This window comes from Rosa chinensis, chromosome 1 (genome assembly GCF_002994745.2).
Source record: "Rosa chinensis cultivar Old Blush chromosome 1, RchiOBHm-V2, whole genome shotgun sequence".
Classification (NCBI taxonomy): domain Eukaryota; kingdom Viridiplantae; phylum Streptophyta; class Magnoliopsida; order Rosales; family Rosaceae; genus Rosa; species Rosa chinensis.
This window is the reverse complement of record NC_037088.1, coordinates 13,333,670-13,352,046: the sequence shown is the minus strand read 5'-3', so window position 1 is coordinate 13,352,046 and position 18,377 is coordinate 13,333,670. Positions and strand designations below refer to the sequence as shown.

Genomic DNA, 18,377 nt, shown 5'->3' with positions numbered 1-18,377 from the left:
TTAAACACCACATATAATTCCTCCCTGCTTCTTTTCCAAACTCCATAGCCAAAAAGAGCCAGTCCCAACCTCCATTTCAGAGCACCTATTCTAAACACACCAGTGGGTAAACAAAAAGAAAGCCTCACCCTGAAATTGAAACTCTGGGATCTCAACTGCAGCTGCTATCCTCGCCTTATACCTGCACAAAGGGTTTATCAAATTTAAAATCCTTAAAGTTGCAGCAATAGGAGTTGACAAAGCACAAAGAAATCTTTTTTGGTGCAAAGGAACTAAAAGAAAAGGACAGAAGACTCACCGTCAAAGTCAAAAGTCTGGAACTCTAAAATTTTTGACACCACAGCTCCTGTACTTGTTTTGTACCTGCGTAAAGATAATAATATCAAGGTTTCATCAAATTAACGAAAGCCTTGAACTTGCAGCAGTTGAAGTTACCAAAGTACAAAGAAAAAGATACAAAAGAAGAGGAAGCAAGAATGATGTTCTGGTGGCATTTGCAGAGGAGAAGGTTCCATCAAATTGCACAAGTACAAACTAAATGACAAAAGTCTCTGGCGGTGGCTTTAACCCAAGTCTTGGTCAATGTCAACAAAGCAATTCCAGACACTCAAAAATGCACAAAGCAATATAAAAAAAAAAAATGAAAGTTCTGGCAATGTTGCAGGGCATGTGGGAAGGTTTAATTAAGCTGAGCACAAAATAGAAGGCTTAGTTAACAATTGCACGAGTTACAAGCTTGATGAGGTGTTACCATAGGAACAAATGAAGAAAAGTCTAGCATTGATTTTATAATCAAGCCTAAAGAAAGTCTGGCGGTGGAATGACAAAAAAAAAAACAACTTGAAGCTTTGAATGGAGACAAATTGGTACACTGTTCATCAAAAATGTGTTGAAAGTGCACTATGATCCAAGGCATATTACTAAGCCAAATTAAATTTATTCAAAGAGGTTGCAACGTGTTCTGAACCAATATTGTTGCAAGAAATATTGAAGAGGTGCCGACATGAGAAAGTAAAAAAAAATATCTTGGTTTGTGACCTCAACCAAGTATGAATGTTTAATTAATCATGTCTTCCCTCTGTGCAAAGTGTGCTGTGTGCAATAACACCACAAGGAAGAAAAGACAAGAAGAAGCAAAGTCAACAAAAAAGGCTAGTCTTTACTTTCAGACCAAAGGCACCAAAACGAAAGCAATGTTGGGAGTCCAGAGGCTTGGATTGCCAGACCACGATGAGATGCAAAGTTCCCCCTATAACACCAAGAAAAAAGAAGTCAATCGCATGGACTCATCAGTGGGAGCAAAGGACTCCCTCTTCAAAATTATGCTCACAAACGCATCTAAAAAGTCAAAGGCGGGAGTATTGCTTTCGCAATCCAAAGTGTACCTTTGCCTTGTTCGGCCTCACAACACCAGAAAACAATATTCAATTCCCCGAGTCGCCGATGAGAAGGACCAAGAAGAAAATTTCAGTTTTGTTGTACACAAATCAACACAAAGGAGTGAAACAAAGGATGAAATCCTCACCCAGTTTGTGTAGAAATCTCAATTGCAGGCTCTGAAATCCTCCTTGGGCAAGAATATAGTTGCGACTCTATCTTCAATCCCATCTCCAAATTGATTTCGGTCTTTAAATCCATCTTTGATTCGACTCGGCAAGAATGGCATTCCAAGCTCGTATTAGGGGACGGTGGAAATTGAAGCAGAGCAGTTGTGAGAAAATAAAAAGTAAAAAAATAAGTAAAGAAAAATAGCAGGTGGGTCTGTAAGAGCCTTTGGGCCTTTGAAAAGTTTGATGGGTGTCTGGGCCTTTGAAGAGTCTTTCTGATGCCCGAAACAAAAGCTTGAAGCATGCCTCTGAATTATATACAAGAAAAATTGAGGCTCGGAGTCCACTCCCCGTATTAAATTTGGAGCCGAGAAAGCTTCATGGAGCGAGGAACATGATTCGCAAGGATACAAAAGAAGCCCATTTCAAAAATTTGGGCCCGTTGGAAGAATTCGGCAAAACATGACGCTACGGGTTTCCATTTCAAAATATCCGAGCTTTGGTTTCGTTAAAAATACCTCGGAACCTAAAAAAATATCCTTTTGGTACAAAACCAAGAAAGCTCAAAGCCACAGTTATGAACTACAATGGTTTGATCCCTTCACAGGGTATGTAGGCAATCTAGCGAGCCACTAGATACAACCACAAATTCAAATCGAATCCCTGACTCCACCAGTCAAATTCAACCAATCCGAATCTCTGACTCTACCAGTCAAATTCACCCAAACACCAAAAAAATCAAATCATTCCCAAATTGCCCAAAAGCAAATTCAAGGGCTCTAAACCTCACAAATATCTCAAACACAAATCCAAAAATAAATGGGTCATCTACCCATTTAAATCCCAAATGCCAGAACTACATGTGGTTTGATCCCGCAAGGGTATGTAGGCAATCTGGAATCAAATAATCTAGATGCAACCGCATCCTAAACACTTTTCCTATTCCAAAATCCAAGCCTTCCAATGGGTCGTTCACCTACTGGAACTCTTGAACTACGAGTGGCTTGATCCCTTCCCGGGTACGTAGGCAACCCATTCCAAAATTCGGGTGCAGCCGCAAAAATAAACAACCACACATTGGTTTCTTTATAAATGGAATCAAAAGTGTTCCCTTGTAATAAGGGGTTGTAATTAAGAGACACATTCTGTCTTGAATGGGTCGAACCGAAATAATTAAAACTCTGTTCTGTTAATGAATACGAGTGAAATTACGTTGGGTGACATTTTACACTTTGTGCAATTTTTAACCCAACAGACGGAGACGACGAGAGGCTCGAGATTCCCCAAACTAGTCGAGTGGCAGATGGCTAGACTCAGCCCATCTCAACGCCATAAGAATCGAAAATTTAAACTCTCCGGGTTGTTGCTTATCTCACTGCTGCTCGATTACTTGAAACCCTAGAGCGTTCAATTTACAATCCAATTTTTTCAATTGGGGAAAAATTTGGTGCGGATTTTGAAAAATTGAGAGGAAAATGGGGAAAATTGAGGGATTGAATTAGTGGTTTGGATTAGAAGTGAGGAGGGCACAGGAATTTCATTTTGTATAAGAAGGAGAAGAGAAAGTGGTGAAGGAGATGACTGAGAGGGTCGAGAGAGGTTTTGTTTTCTTGCTTTCTATAGAATTGGAGAAACTGAAGAGTCTTCTGCATCTCTTTGGATTTGGAGGAGAGGAGGAGAGAGAAAGCGGATCTAGGGCACTCTATCTACTCCATCGCTGAAGAGGACTTGGATTTCAGGAGATAAAGAATAGAAGCAAGGAGATTGAGAGACTAAGAGAGAGGGGTTTCATGGAGGGGGGGGAGGGGTTTCACGACCGAGAGAGCTCGAGAGAGGTTAGGTTTCATCTTTCATTCGGACACTGTTTCTAGTGGCTTTCTCCGGGTACCTCACACAGAATGCTATACCGTCTGGGGTACCGATCCAACTCCTAAATCCTGTATTAAGAATACAACGTTAGAGGGATAAACCGTATCGGACGGTTTATACCTCTCCGATGCCTGGGTGAGAAACTAATAGATGTGTAGAGGTTAAATTGTGGATAAAGGAGTTATTACCTGTCAAAGGTGGTTGTGCTGATACTCTAATACTAGAGCAGGGGAAAGGGGTTTCCCCTATCCTCGATGTGGGACGCATGTTGTCCTTTTATAGCTATATCAGTCTTTCTGGTGTATGTTTAGATAGACTGTACTAGTCTGGTCCGGACCCTGGGTGTCCGGGGTGGCATCCCATGTGAGGCCCTCCATGGTGGGTCGTGAACTCGGCCCATGGCATAGTACCTGGGAGCACCGATGGGGCCCAGCCAATAGTGCCAAACTTAGTTGACTCCCCAGTATATACAGACACGATGTGGCTAGGACTGGGTGGGAGGCACAATTAAACTTCAATAAATTGTAAAGTCGCTCACACAACATAAACCTAACAAATTGTTGTAAGAGTGCACTACATAAAATCAAAATGTCAAAATATGGAGGGAAATTTGCCGCCCACAGCAATTTGGCTCAAAATGTTGCCGCTTATGTTCCCACTTTACACAACAGAAAAGTATAACTTCTGTTGTCTAATTTCTATAGCTTGCACTAGGTTTACCTTGTGGAAGACATTTAAGCAAGCTTCCTCAAAATTTGGCATCCAGTTTTCAATCACACAACGGAAATCTCAAGCACCGTTGTACAAAGAAGCCCAAGTTTCAGATTTCAAGAGGCAACCAAGACTCGAGAGTGGAGGGAAATCTGGCACTAAATTTTTAAGACTCAGGCAACGGACAATACATAATTGTGTTGTGCAATGTAGTTCTGAGAAAAAAATTATCATTTTGTTGACATTCACACAACAGAACATCACTAATACTGTTGTACAATAGAGTCTACTTAAACACACAATAGACGATTTCTGTTCTGTTATGTGATTAACTTTTTATAGTAGTGAGTCTTTGTTGGGTAGTGTACGAGGATGAGATCCATGAAATGATTAGGTTACCACTAAGTGGTGTGGTAAGGATTCCTAGAAGTTGTGATAATAGGTAGGGTACATGTATCTATTGTTGATCTAGGTATGTTTCATAGTGAGACAAGAACAGATTGTTGAGGAATGAGAATTGGATGTGGGGATGAGTTTTATCCATACTTGTAGGCGTGGTACGTTTAAATTTCAGGACGAAATTTCTTTAAGGGGGGTGGAATGTGATGCCTCGGAAATTCGTATTTATTTTCCAAGGATTTTCCGGAATTTAATTTTTGTGGTTATTGGCCGGTTTCGTGGCTTGTAGATGGAGTGAAAGTGTTTCGGGCGAATAATTATTCAGGAAGCGTCATTTTAGGGGGGGACACAAGGGTTGACTTTTTATTCGTTGGGTTTCTCCTAAAACTTCCTTCATGAAAGTTGTAGAGCGCGTCGATACGAGTTCGTAGATATGTGGAATGTGGAAATCGAAATTCGTATCAGAAAGTTATGAGCGTTTGAAAATTTGGAAAGTTACTATAAGTAGTAGTTTCCATTTTTGGAAACTTACTATTTCCATTTTTCCATTTTCCTTTTTCCAAAATCAGAAACGCTCCGTTCTCTCTCCTCACCCGCGTCTGACCCGACCCGAACCCGATATTCTGACCTGACCTTGAAATCTGCACAGAACGATTCGCCTCCCTTGTGCTGTCGTCTCTGTGGCAACCTCTAGCGGTGATTCTCTGCGGAGGAAGTGTAGCAAGGCAGCGACTTTTTGGAGAAATAGAACCCGATCGGTTCTCCGATCTCTAACGTTGGCGGGGCTTCAAACTTAGCTTAGGGAGCTCGCAGCAACCTCCTTGATCGGTCCTTGGTGGTTGTTTGGATCAATTCACGTGAAACTTGGTTCAACTCGGATTGAATAGTAATCCACGGCTTGTGAGGTAGTTTTCGACCCTTTATGCTTGTTTTCTGACTTCGAGTTAGTTATGAAAATTCACAAGCATGCTGAGATGAACATCTTTGATGTTGGGAGTTTGGTAAAATATTGAGTTTTGGCTGGCAGTGTAAGGAACTTTTTTGGTATTATATTTGTTCTACTCGTTGATACGAGCATTTCGATATATAATATGCAAATTTTGGAGTTCGTATGGATTTGTTATGATTTTTACGGTTTCATACCGGTCGATTTATTCGATCCGTGAGGATCTGAGCATCCAATCGACTTGTGGTTTGGACATATCGATCGTGGAAGTATTCCGGAGACTTTGGGAAGTCTCAGATGTGGTTTCGCCTCGATTGGCGCCATTTTGGGGATTTTAGTTCAAAACAGGGGTTTCGAACTTAAATCGTTTGTAAATCGTTACTAAGTTGAAACCGTATGTGTTTAGGTACTTGATGAAGTATCCTTGGAGGGTTAAATTGTGGTTGAGCTGCTTTGTTCTGTATTGAAGACGCAGCGGAAGTTTCGAGGTGAGTAAATCTCACGATATTCGTTATGAGCCTAATTACCATATTGTCTTGGAGTTATGGGATTAACTATGACTATAGTGGTATTAGTGGCATTCCTGAGTGGATGACCGTGTGTGTGTGTGTGTGTGTGTGTGTGTATTGGTGGAATCTGTGTGATGATTGGTGAAATTGTGTATTGAGTTGTGATTGTAGAATATTATGTGTTGAGATACCATGGGTCTAATATGACCGTCTGAAGTTAGATTTAAGATATTGTAAAGCTTGTGTAGGAATATCTGTGTGATGAATCGATGACATCAGTGTGATGAATCTTTGTGATGATTATCATGTAAAGCTGGTGTAGGGATATCTGTGTGAAAAATTGGTGAAGTCTGTGTGATGATTGTTATATGTGTGATGACCGGCGATATCTGTGTGATGATTAGTTGGATGATCACTATCTGTGTGATGATCAGTGTGATGACAGCTCGGTAGGGGAGTTGAATTGTTATTAAGTTAACAAAGATCGAGAGGACTGCTATGATAGTCAGAGCTACCTATGGATGTCAGAGTGTGGGGTTATTATGATTACTATGACTTGTTTTGCTTGTTTTGAATTGTGATTGCCTTGTTTTCTTCTTGATTCTATTGATTGATGGTTTGATTTATCTTGAAGACCATAATGGTGACGATTGTGCTCTGTGTGAGGATAGGAAAGTGATTCATTGTTTTCACCTTCATGTCATGTTGATGACAAAGGTTTCCAGTGGGAAGGAAACTAGTGTGATCCTAGTGACTCGCAGTTGTGTGTCAAGGGATTTTCAAACATTATCTGAGGAGATTTTGTTTGACTAGAAATTTATGTAACGGGATGCTAGGTTGAGAATCTGAGCATGTAGTTTAGTCACGAGTTGACCTACGTAAGCATGAGATGGAAGATTATGAAACAGATGGTTGTAGGTATGAGATGTATGCTTATCATTGTTTAGGTTGAAGTGACTTAAGAAATGTGTTTTGCTTTGTGGTTTTGAGTTTACTCATACGGGCTTGCAAAAGCTTACCGAGTTTGTTGTATGGCAACCCGGTGCACCATTCAAACGGTGTAGGTGTTAATCCTGCAGGTCAGGGTAATCGTGGCTGAACCTGAGGTGGCGTGCTGGCAGCATAACTGTAGGAAGCCAATTTTGTGACTTTACCGTTATAAAGACTTCCGCCTGTAGTGAGCTCTAAGAGGCATTTACATTTTATTTTGTTGTTGACAATTTAATTCATAAGCTTGTGTAATATATAACTCTGTGGAGCGAGTGTATATTAACTTTGAGGGTTCAGGGCATCAGTATGTACTTGGTTTAATGGGGAAAAGTTTCCAGGTATTTTGTATTGATGGCTAAACGATCACGCATGTATAATTATTGGATTATATTTCGATTTTTATTTGTATTAAAAATCAGGGGCGTGACAAACATGATGGGAAAGCTGTGAGAATGGATATTATGCTATGTTGTATTCGAGTTGCAGATCGAGTTATCTTTCCATTGTGTCACCGCTGGAAAGAAAATAGAACCGTCTGGAGCATGTTCTTTGCTAGTTGGTGCATATTTGAATACAATTGTTTAGTAGAGACTCATGATATTATTTCAGGATGTACTCTAGGTGCCTATTGTAATCAGGGGTTTAGGCTCCATGTCCCCTCCTTGTATTCGACGGTTTCATTAATCAAGGCTTGAGGGCAGCCGCACCAGCCATTTATTAAAAAAAAAAAACATGTTCATGCAATTGAGAAATAGAGCAAGAAAAAGATAGAATATAAGCCACCCTATAATGCAGCACCTAAACTGATTCCATCTCTCTTTTCTTTCTACCTTTAACTTTTGATTCATTCATGAGTTGTACACAATAGCAAAACATCACAGATCCCACAAACCAAAACCAAAAACAAGAGCAATTACTTTATGAACCTAGGAAGCAAGCAAAATAAAGCAAAAAAATTTGAGGAATTAGAGCAGTGATCTGAAAATTGAATTGAAAAGTAGCAAGATTGAGAACTTACTTCCCATAATTGCATGATTTGTTACTCAAAGATAGCAATACAGTTCAATCTAAAGTAACTTGCAATTACTGTGAAACAGAGAAATGCACAGAAAAAACCTAATTACAGATAGATACCTTGGGTAATGGCTAGATGAGAGAGAGAACCAACTGTAGCCACTTGAAAGGTTGCAGCCGCCATTAGTAGAGAAACCCTCTTTTTCTGTCCTACAAATAACAACCATCAATACAGACATCACAAAACACATGACTGCAGGCAGTTAAAGAAAGAAGAATCAATAACTATACCTCTTCATGGGTGGGGGTGGAGAGTAACCAGATAGTACATCTCACTGTTATGTATAACCCAATTAAATAAAATTAGCAGAAATGAAAGAACAAAAGCAAAAATAGCCAATCTATTAACAATCCATAGAGTTGTTAAGAATGTAAGTGAATTTTGCAAGTTCATTATAGCTACAAAGGTCTGTTAAAGAGCAGAAAGCTTAAGATATGAGTTGCTAATGATGTTATGCTCTCAACCGCATTTTTCTGTAAGCATTCTCACTCTTCTTCGTTTCTAACTTACAACAACATCATTCTGCCTTGCTAATGATGTTATGAGATATGACTCATATGAGTCTGCTTGAATAAAAATATAAACATCCTCGTCCTCCAGTAAAAGGAAATGAGAATCCTAGAGTACTTGTAAATACTATGTTCTTACCAAGTGAACTGGGTTAGAGACCTTCCATTATGCAACTCCAGTGCGAATATAAGTATTCCTACTCACATACAGACCTAAGATCTGAAAAATAGAAAAGAATTAAAAAATTTATAGAAGGGGGTTCATATACTGAGAGAAGTATCAAGCATACCAGGTCCAGACACAGATGAAAATCAAAATAAGCAGAAAGAAAAAACTAGGCAAAAAATTAAGTTTACCATCAGTGCGGACCTTGGTCTTAGAAGCCACATTTTTCTCATGAACTCTCATGTTTTGCTTGTAAAATCTTAATAGTTTTCAACCACTCCAGAAAGCTTAAGAAATGGGAACTTAATATCAATATCCAATGTTACATGCAACAACATTTAACTGAAGCAAACAAAAGATGCCCTTCCCATGTCATATGGAGTCATTCGCGGCATGACAATTAATATCACCTCTCTATCATAGCCATTTATATATTCTTATATGCTAACTCTATGAAGGTGAATATATGCACTTGTTATCTTTGCTATGAAAGACATGGTGATTCTCATATTCCAATTCCCAATGCCAATGATCCAAAATCGACATAATATTAATTCTCAAGCACTCTCCTAATGCTCCAAAATCAGGAATACATACTTGCAAAAATATAAAAAAAGGAAATATGACACCCATGGCTTAAGGGGGAATTATTTGCTAGCCAGCGACGAATAGTTGAAGATGCTGAAGTGGCGGGAGTTGGGTCAAGGAGAATGGGCTGGTCTCTTTTCTCTTCTTCCTCGGAAGAATGGGCAAAACAACATCATCGTCGTGGGGGAAAAAAAATAACAAATCCGCAACATCGCGCGGTGGGGAGTTACTAGTTTAGACTTTAGACTATGTCTGGATTGCAATTGATTGACCCTTGTATATAATAACTTATTTAACAAGGCCAAGTCATACATAAAGATTTTAGACCTGAATAAGGACACACATGTAACTGCATAACACTTATTACTTGAAGCTAAATAATTAATCGAAAGGAGTAATTTCCAATATATATACTTGAATCTATAGATTATTGCATGCTTTCTAGACTTCCCTTGGCCCAATACATATAATTACACATACATATCGATAGAAAGATAAGAGCTGACTAATTAAGATGCAAAAAAGGCAACTAAAACTAACATTTACAAGCACGTAGGAACTAATACAGTTCCTGCTTCCACTTTCTAGAAGCCTTGGCAAGAATGTGGCAACTTTCTAACTAGCCTCCACCAGAAAATTCTATATTATATGTAAAAGAAAGTTCAATATTTTATGTAAGAAAGAAAGAGGCAATAAATTTGAAAACAAACCAAGGACTTCTACAGGGCTAGGCAAGATATATGGTAACCTATTTATAAGTATGCTTAAATGAAATTAGTTAAAACAAATTTGTCTGTTATTTCTTAGATCGATGTTTCAAGGTTGACCACAATCCGGTTAGATCTAGGGTCAAAACCCACCTAGATACTGAATAGCTGTAGTTCCAACAATAACCGGTCTCTATTTTGTGGTAATGCATAAAAGCAAACAATAAAACAGAGAATAAAATAATTATGAGAACAAAACTGCAAGTAGAAATATGTTTACAGAGAATTGAGCTCTTTTTATATATAAAGAGAATTAAGCTCTTCCTGGTTATCACAAGAGCACTCTCCTAATGCTCCAAAATCAGGAATACATACTTGCAAAAATATAAAAAAGGAAATATGACACCCATGGCTTGGGGGGAAATCTTTTGTGAAATTTAGACCTGTAAGAATGATCAAGATAAATTGAACACTTCCTTTAGTTCCTTCTAAGAGATTATTAAAATTTTCATGTCTTTTGTTCATTCCTTTTTCTAACATTTTAATAGCAACCACACATGAGATAAAGTATTAAGAATGCAAATGAGCATTGCAAGTTCACTATAGCCACAAATGCCTGTTAAAGAGCAGCTAATTAATACCTCAAAGAGCAACTAATTCGGCAAGTACCAGTGTAACAGTGCTGGATCAACAAATGCTTTTCTACTCATACTTTCAAATGATGCTGTAATATCACTACATTCACTCCATAAAGATTTGAACAACAAGAAAACATAAACATTCTACACAAAACTATTATACTGAAGGACGAATGTTGACATCACAATAGCAAACACAAGAACTTACCAAGCTACGGCCTTTTCGTCACATAGTGATGAACTGAGTTCAACCTCAAAGCCGCTTCAAGTTTAGCTCGAACTTTGAAAGCAAAATCTGCAACAAACACCATTACTTGGTCAAATCGAACTTTCACTTCTTTTGGAGGAATCAAACTCTTCAAAGTCAAACTCCAAAAACTTGTATTCATTCCCACCATAACCAAATCAGCACCACACGAGTTCTAGCTCAAATTCGGTCCAAAACAATGATACATATCAATCTATATCTGACAATTAATCACTACCCAGAACGCAAAACCTCCAAATTCTTAAACTTTTCATTAAACTAACAAAAGGGTGTCAACAAAATTCAAAAACTCATAAGTTTAGCACAATTCCACAAAGCTCTTCCACTCCAAAAACTTCGCCTAGGAGCCCAATTCAAAATCAAAGATCAATGCTTTAAGAGATTACCAAGTTACCAGAAGCCATTGAAATGATGAGTGATTCTTCCTCGTCGAAAAAATGAAGCTTTTTTCCTCTTCGGTTATCTGGAGAAAGCGGCATGAGAGAGAATTAGAACTCCAAAGATCGATGCCAACCAAGAATCCGAAAATAAAACCCATTTTAGCTCCGATCTCCGGCCAGCTAGAGCTCCCCGGTATCAGACTTGCCGATGTCGTTTAGGATATGCACCCCAATTGACTATTTTACAAATTCTTACTGAGCTTCCTTTAGCTTTTGTAGGTGAGGGATCTAGATATGAAGGATACCCCCAAAAGATATCCCTAAGCGGGTACTAAATCTACTTACGGGAACAGCAAGACGTGATGCCTATCAAAACCATAAAATCGAAGACTGAATCCAATTGAAACCCTAAAATTGAAGACTGAATCAAATCATTTGAATCCAATGCAAAGGATTCTTGGGGTTGAAGGAAAGACTAGGTTTGAGTAAGTATTATCAAGTGTGAGAGATTGAGATGGCTAAGATTGAGATTGCTATTCGGTTGAGTCTTTGGTTGCTGAGAGAGAAGATAGATTTCTAGATTGTTTTTTCAAGGGTTTGAGTTTGAGACGGTTATATTGGGTGTCCTGTGTTATGTCTAGACTTGAAACAATTAAAGTCAAACTCATCATATCAAACAACACAATTGTCACAATTGTGTCGTCTGAATATCACCCATTAACTAGTCAGCTACATAGTTTAAGCACTTGAGAGGGAATGTCTTAAATTTCTTGGGGGGAATTTTAAAATTTTTGCTAGGATTCAATGGAGAAAATCTCTGTATTTTACAATAACATATAACTGTTGTCTGAATCAAACCATCTTTTCAAAAAATTCGAAGTATGGTTTTTCTGTGTATTCAGACAACACATTTAAAAATTATGTCGTCTGAAAAACTCAAACGACATAAAACAATACTTTTGTCGTCTGAAGTGTGTCGTTTGAAGGCCTTTTTGGCATAGTGACCACTTGTTTTGCTTCCACCATCTTCATTATAACCCAATAGCATGTTCTCTTTGTTTGAAGCTTTAATATAATTGAGGCCAATCTCATATACTTGAGAAAGATCAAGTGAATACGTTACTTTTTGAAACATGGCTTAAACGACATGGAAAGATATTCTTGATTCTCGTGAGCATATTATTCAAGGTATGCGCTGTATAATTGGATCCAGAAAAGATTTTAAATTATGGACTTTCAACTGGATTTTTGATTTTCCTTTATACCATCTTTTAGATGATAATGCCAAGGCTATTGTTGATTTGAATGAATTTGTAAGTGATTATATCACTTATGGAAACTGGAACTTGGAAAAGATAGCCCTTTTCTGGATTAGAATATAATTGATCATATTATCAACATTCTTATCCCGGTCTCCAAGTTTAAAGATGAATTTGTTTGGGGTCTTTTAGCAGATGAAATTTTCTCCATGAAATCTGCTATGTGGCTCCAATGCAATTCTAATTATCATAGTTAGACTCCTATTTTGAATAAAATGTGGAAGCTTATTCTTCCCCCAAAAGTCAAAAATTTTGCTTGGCTTTTTTTCAGGGGAAGACTAAAAACCAATGCATATATTGCTCGTTATAATCATTCTATTGATGCTACTAGTGCCTTTTGTAGATCAAGTCTGGAAGACTGTAATTATTTGTTCCATTCCTGTTCCTTTGCTAATAGAGTCTGGAACTCTACACCCAAACTTCCTGCTCCAACAAGATTCTCCAACCTCTTTGAATGGATCTTCTATCTTTTTGATAAGGAGACGGCTTTAACTATTGAAGATTGTATTTTAATCTGCTTGCAAATTTGGGGGGCTAGAAACAACCTAATCTTCAACAACTTCCTTGCTTCCCCAAATAATATCACTCTTGCTACTGCCTCAGTTGGTTCCAACTATATAAGAACTAATCAACCTATTGTAAAGTTAAGCACTTCCTTGGATGTCTTTATTCTATGGAGACCTCCTCCGGTTGGTTTCTTTAAACACAACTTTGAGGGTTTAGTTAATGATCGCAACAAAGCTGCTACTGGTTTCATCATCAAGGATTATAATGGTAGTTTGTTCCTTGTTAGTGACTGTAAGCTTGGTATTTCTTCTGTTCCTGTTGCCAAAGGTAGTGCTCTCAAATATGGCCTAATCTAGGTGCTTCGTCATTACATCTCAAGAATTCAAGTTGAGGGAGACTCACTTCTCATTATCAACTGCATAAAAAAATTCTTAATGCCCTTCCTAGAAGATCAAATCCTTGATCTGTGACATAATCTATCCTGACGCGAGTTTGGAAGCCATTTCTTCTCTCATGTCTTTCACGAGGCTAATTTTTTGCGAACGCCATCAATTCAACGGGTGACTCTGTAATACCTTGAAAATTAGTTATTAATTTTCGTGTGATTTTTGGAATTTATATTGTTGGTTGTTGTGCGATTAGTTTTTTCGTGTGTGTAATGAAAGTATTTCAGATGAATAATTACTTAAAATATTTTATTTTTGAGGAGTCAAGAGTTGACTTTTTATTGATTAGGTTTCTCCTAAAACTTCCTTCATGAAAATAGTAAAGCGTGTCAATACGAGTTCATGGACATGCGACACTCAAAAATCAGAGATCGCATGAAAATGTTATTGTCATCCGAAGTTATTTCCATTTTTAGAAATTTTAGTATAAATTGAAATTTTTGGAAAAATTGGGTTCACTTTCCATTTTTTGAGATTTTCCAAAAGATCTCTCCCTCTCACATTGTCTCTCTCTCCCCCAAACCCAGACCTGGCCGAGGATCACTGATTCGACCCAGATCCATTTAGCTTTTCCAGGGTCGTATGGCGGCGGACCCTGCCGAGATCGATTCGTCTAGTCATCCTCTTCCTACCATGGCAGCGACTTCCTCCAGAAAGCACCATATGCGGCGGATCAAAGGCACGAAGTGGTGGCGGCGCTGACCTGTTTCGTCCTTCCTCCTTTAGCCACAACTGGGCATGAAACTACATGTTTTTTGAAGCTCTCTACGTCTTCGTTCAATCCATGGTCGTCTTGAAGCTCGATTTAAAATGTCGTGAACGAAATCCCGATTTGAAGGTTTGAGCTTCCAACATCATCCCGACTAATCTAAGCAAAATTGGCCTTAGCTCTAGGTATGAAAGTTATTCCTCTCATCAATATCTACATTCTGGACGGTTGGATCAACCTAATTTTAAGGTTAACCCGGCGGTGGGTGGAGCCCATGCACAACTATTGATGGCAGTGCGTCCAGCCACTCTTTCTGCTTATGTTTCCTCTGTTATCATCCACTCGTCGATACGAGCGTTTTGATATATGAGTTATAGTATTTGGAGATCGTATGAGCATGTTAGGGTTTTTAGTTGTTTCGATTATCTTGGTTTTCAATCCGTGAGAATCCGACCGTTGGATCGTCCTTCTGTTTGGACAATCTGACCCTAGGAGTGTTCCAGAGACTTTGGGCAGTCTCGAATAATGCTTCATCTTGATTAATGTAGTATTCGGGATTTAGTTCACATGTTTCGAACTTAGATGCTTTCGTATCTCAAGTGGTATCAAAATGTGACCATGATGTGACTAGGTATGTGACGAAGTAGCTAGTTTTGAACGGATTGTTGTGATTGTGTTATCTTGTGTGGTGTGTGAAGGCATAATGGGATTTAGAGGTGAGTAAATCTCACGAGGTTCATTAATGAATGGAGTTACTTTATTATTTAGAATTATTTGTTAAATTGTGAAATGTATTTTAGAAATAAGTATTTGTTTTAAATTATATGAACTTGATCGTCTACGGTTCATAGGTAAGTTAAAAATAAAGTTTTATTATAAAAATGATTTTTCACGGGTTTTATCTTTGTGAACTATAGTTTGTATTAATAGCATTCCTGAGCGGATGGCTACGTGTGGTTGTGTGTGTGTGTGTGTGTGTTTCCGTGAAATATATTTATTGGTACAGTAGTGTAATGAGGTAGAATTAGTATGTTTTGTGATTTCGATCATGCTATTGTTGTGATTTGATTTTTTAAGAAAATGAATGAGTCTTGAATGGAAATAATTTTATTATTGACTTTTCTTATTTGAGAAATGTATGTGTCATTTTGTGCTGGGTATTAAGGTGTGAAAACAATATTATGAAATTGATTTCTATATTGTTTTTGAGATTGGATTTGAGTTATTGACCTACACAAAATTAGTGCTCAATTTAAAACTCTATCAATGTATTAAGAGTAAGTAGGGTATCGTTCTCAACCGGGGATTAGGGACTTATTAATTCCTGAAAAATAAAACGTTAGAAAAACAAAACTATATATTATAAATAATATTTATGATTTACAAGTAAAAGGGGATTTAGGATTTTATTTTCTAATTTAACAACTACGTAAATATATACATGTAACACATCAAAACACAGAATCAAGTAGAATTAATGAATGGAATGAAATTAGATAGAATTAACTACTATTAACACGTTGGTCAGGTTTTAAACATCAAATCACGAATCAAAATATGTTATAGCATAGAATCAATGAAGAACAAAGATGAACGCATACAAAGTTCTTTTTACTTTCCTTAATTAAATTAACTAGATGCACGCACGATGGCCAGGTTTTAAACATCAAATCACGAATCAAAATATGTTATAGCATAGAATCAATCAAGAACAAAGATGAACGCATACAAAGTTCTTTTTACTTTCCTTAATTAAATTAACTAGATGAACACACTATAGTTAACCCTATTAATCATGCAATTACTAGTGGTAGCTAATCACTAACAATAACACTTTTAACGCATTAAGAACAATGGAAGTTTGATCAATTTAAGCCAAGAACACAAGTTAGAACGCTAATAATCAAGCATGCAAGACTCATTGTTAATTTACCTAAGTAATTATAGGTTTTCCACTTTAATTATCAAAGCATAGAACGCTAGCACCTTAATATGGATTCAATTACATGTTCATCAACCTAAATATGCATCCAAAGATCAATTAACACATAATAGATGGAATTGAAGTTCAAAATTAACAATCATGCTCAACATATATGAAATTGCAATTTTCAATTTAAAAACCTAAAACCTAAAACATGCTTCATAGTATTCGAAAATTACATATCTAAAATCAACACTTCATCAATCATAGAAATCGCAAATCATCATAGAACAATAAAACAAAATCTGAAATCATATTAAAATCGAAAATTGTTTTACAAAGAAACCAAAACTGAAAACATGAAAAGGTGTTCATGGTTACACTTTTTTATCTTCAAGGACGCAAGAAGCTTCAAAAGGTGGTGGAATGGATTAGGATCACGGCAAGGATGCTTAAATGGAGAGGAGGATTGCTCAGGGCCTTGAACTTGGAATTCTTGGATGAATTACCGAAACTTGGAAGAGAAGGGGAAGTGTTTGTGGCTTTTGATTATGAATTTTGTGGTGTGTAGAATGGCTTCACAAACCTCCTATATATAGTGAACGGCAAGGGCTAAGGTATCAAGGTTGAAATCTACTTGTGACATCATCCGGTCAATGAAAATAATCCTTGAGAATTGGAGAGCAAGTCACCTTTATTTTGCCGAAATCTTCCTTGAACCTAGACCTTATTTCGGCCTCCAAGTATGTAGAATGGAATCAGGAATCCAAATTCAATATTTATTCCTTTATTTTCTTCTCCAAATTCCATAAAAATCTAAAACAATCCCAATTTGGTCTTTGCCGAAATTCCTTGAATATCTCATCTATATGTTAGGGCAAGAATCAATATAAATGGACCATGGACTCATCAAGACGTCATAGATGATTCTAGAGACTCATGTGCAAGTCACATGCTTCAAACTTCGAAATCCCACTTCAAATGTTGCTGAAAAATCTTCATTTATTCTAGAATATTCTTGAACAATCTTGAGTCATCTTCAAGACACAGCATCTCCTAGTCTCACCAGGTCTCCTAGCAGCATCAGGACTCCTAGTGTGATCAGGTTTCCTAGTCTAATTGGGACTCTGTCATTTCTTCATTTCCGAACATCATTTTTCTGAGCTCTTTCCTTTGAGTTAGGATTCCTACTTCGACTGGGATTCCTTTTCCTGGTAGAACTGGGAAACTTTATTTCTCCATTTTTTCTCATTTCTGCGCATATAACTCCTTGCCTTCCATTTCCAGACTCAAAACTACCTAAAAACACAAAAGAAGTTAGAAATGATATTGTTAAGGACATAACTAAGAAAAATGTAGAGAAAAATGTATTAAAAATATATCGAAATTAGTCTCAACAGTTATGAAAACAATATTTTGTTGCAGTCAATTATATTGTTTTGATTTGGTTTTAAATTGAGAGACCGATTATTATTGTAAAGAGTACTTTGAATTGTGGGCAACATATACATTTTTAAAAGAGAGTTTCGGGTGTGTATTCTTTCTTTTATTGTCCAAAAGGGACATGGATTTTGTATTTAAAAAGTGTGTGTTCACTGGAGTTGAAAGGGTGATTTATTGGCTTTAGCGTTAGTTGTTTGGTTGTCTTATTTGATTCTTGTTTTATTGAATTGTTTGATTTTAATGTAATCTCCTAAACTGAACCATACGCAGGGATTATTGTGATTTTTATTTATTGATTTTAATGTAGTCTCTTGAACTAAACTATATGCAGGGATTACTGTGATTTATATTTATTGATTTTAATATAGTCTCCTGAACTAAACTATATGCAGGGATTACTATAATTTTAGATTGTGTGCTTTTTGGTGATCTCCTAGACTAATTTTCTATGCAGGGATTACTGGTTTTATTTAGTTTAAATTGTGAGTGCATTTATGGTTGAGACTCGTAGTGAGTTGAGAAATGTTTTATCATGTTATTGTCGTGATAAATGCTTCATGTCGAAAGGAAAAGAAAGAAAAAAAGTGATTTCTTGGATTTGTTGTTTGTCACGGTGCTGATTTGTGTTTTCCTTAAAGAGAAAAGGATTTTGATTTGGAAAATAATCATTGTGTTGATTTGTGAGTCGAAAATGTCATTTTGTCGTTGTTTGAGTTTACTCACACGA

General features: G+C 37.2%; 1 long non-coding RNA gene across 1 annotated transcript; it reads right to left on the bottom strand.

Moving 5' to 3' along the window:
• LOC112182107 lies at positions 1 to 1,679 on the bottom strand. The gene is made up of 4 exons (XR_002929281.2): positions 1,386 to 1,679; positions 1,164 to 1,249; positions 299 to 363; positions 1 to 181 (listed from the first exon to the last, which is right to left on the bottom strand). It is a non-coding gene; the product is annotated as an uncharacterized LOC112182107 (long non-coding RNA).
• Between the last annotated feature and the right edge of the window lie 16,698 nt (positions 1,680 to 18,377).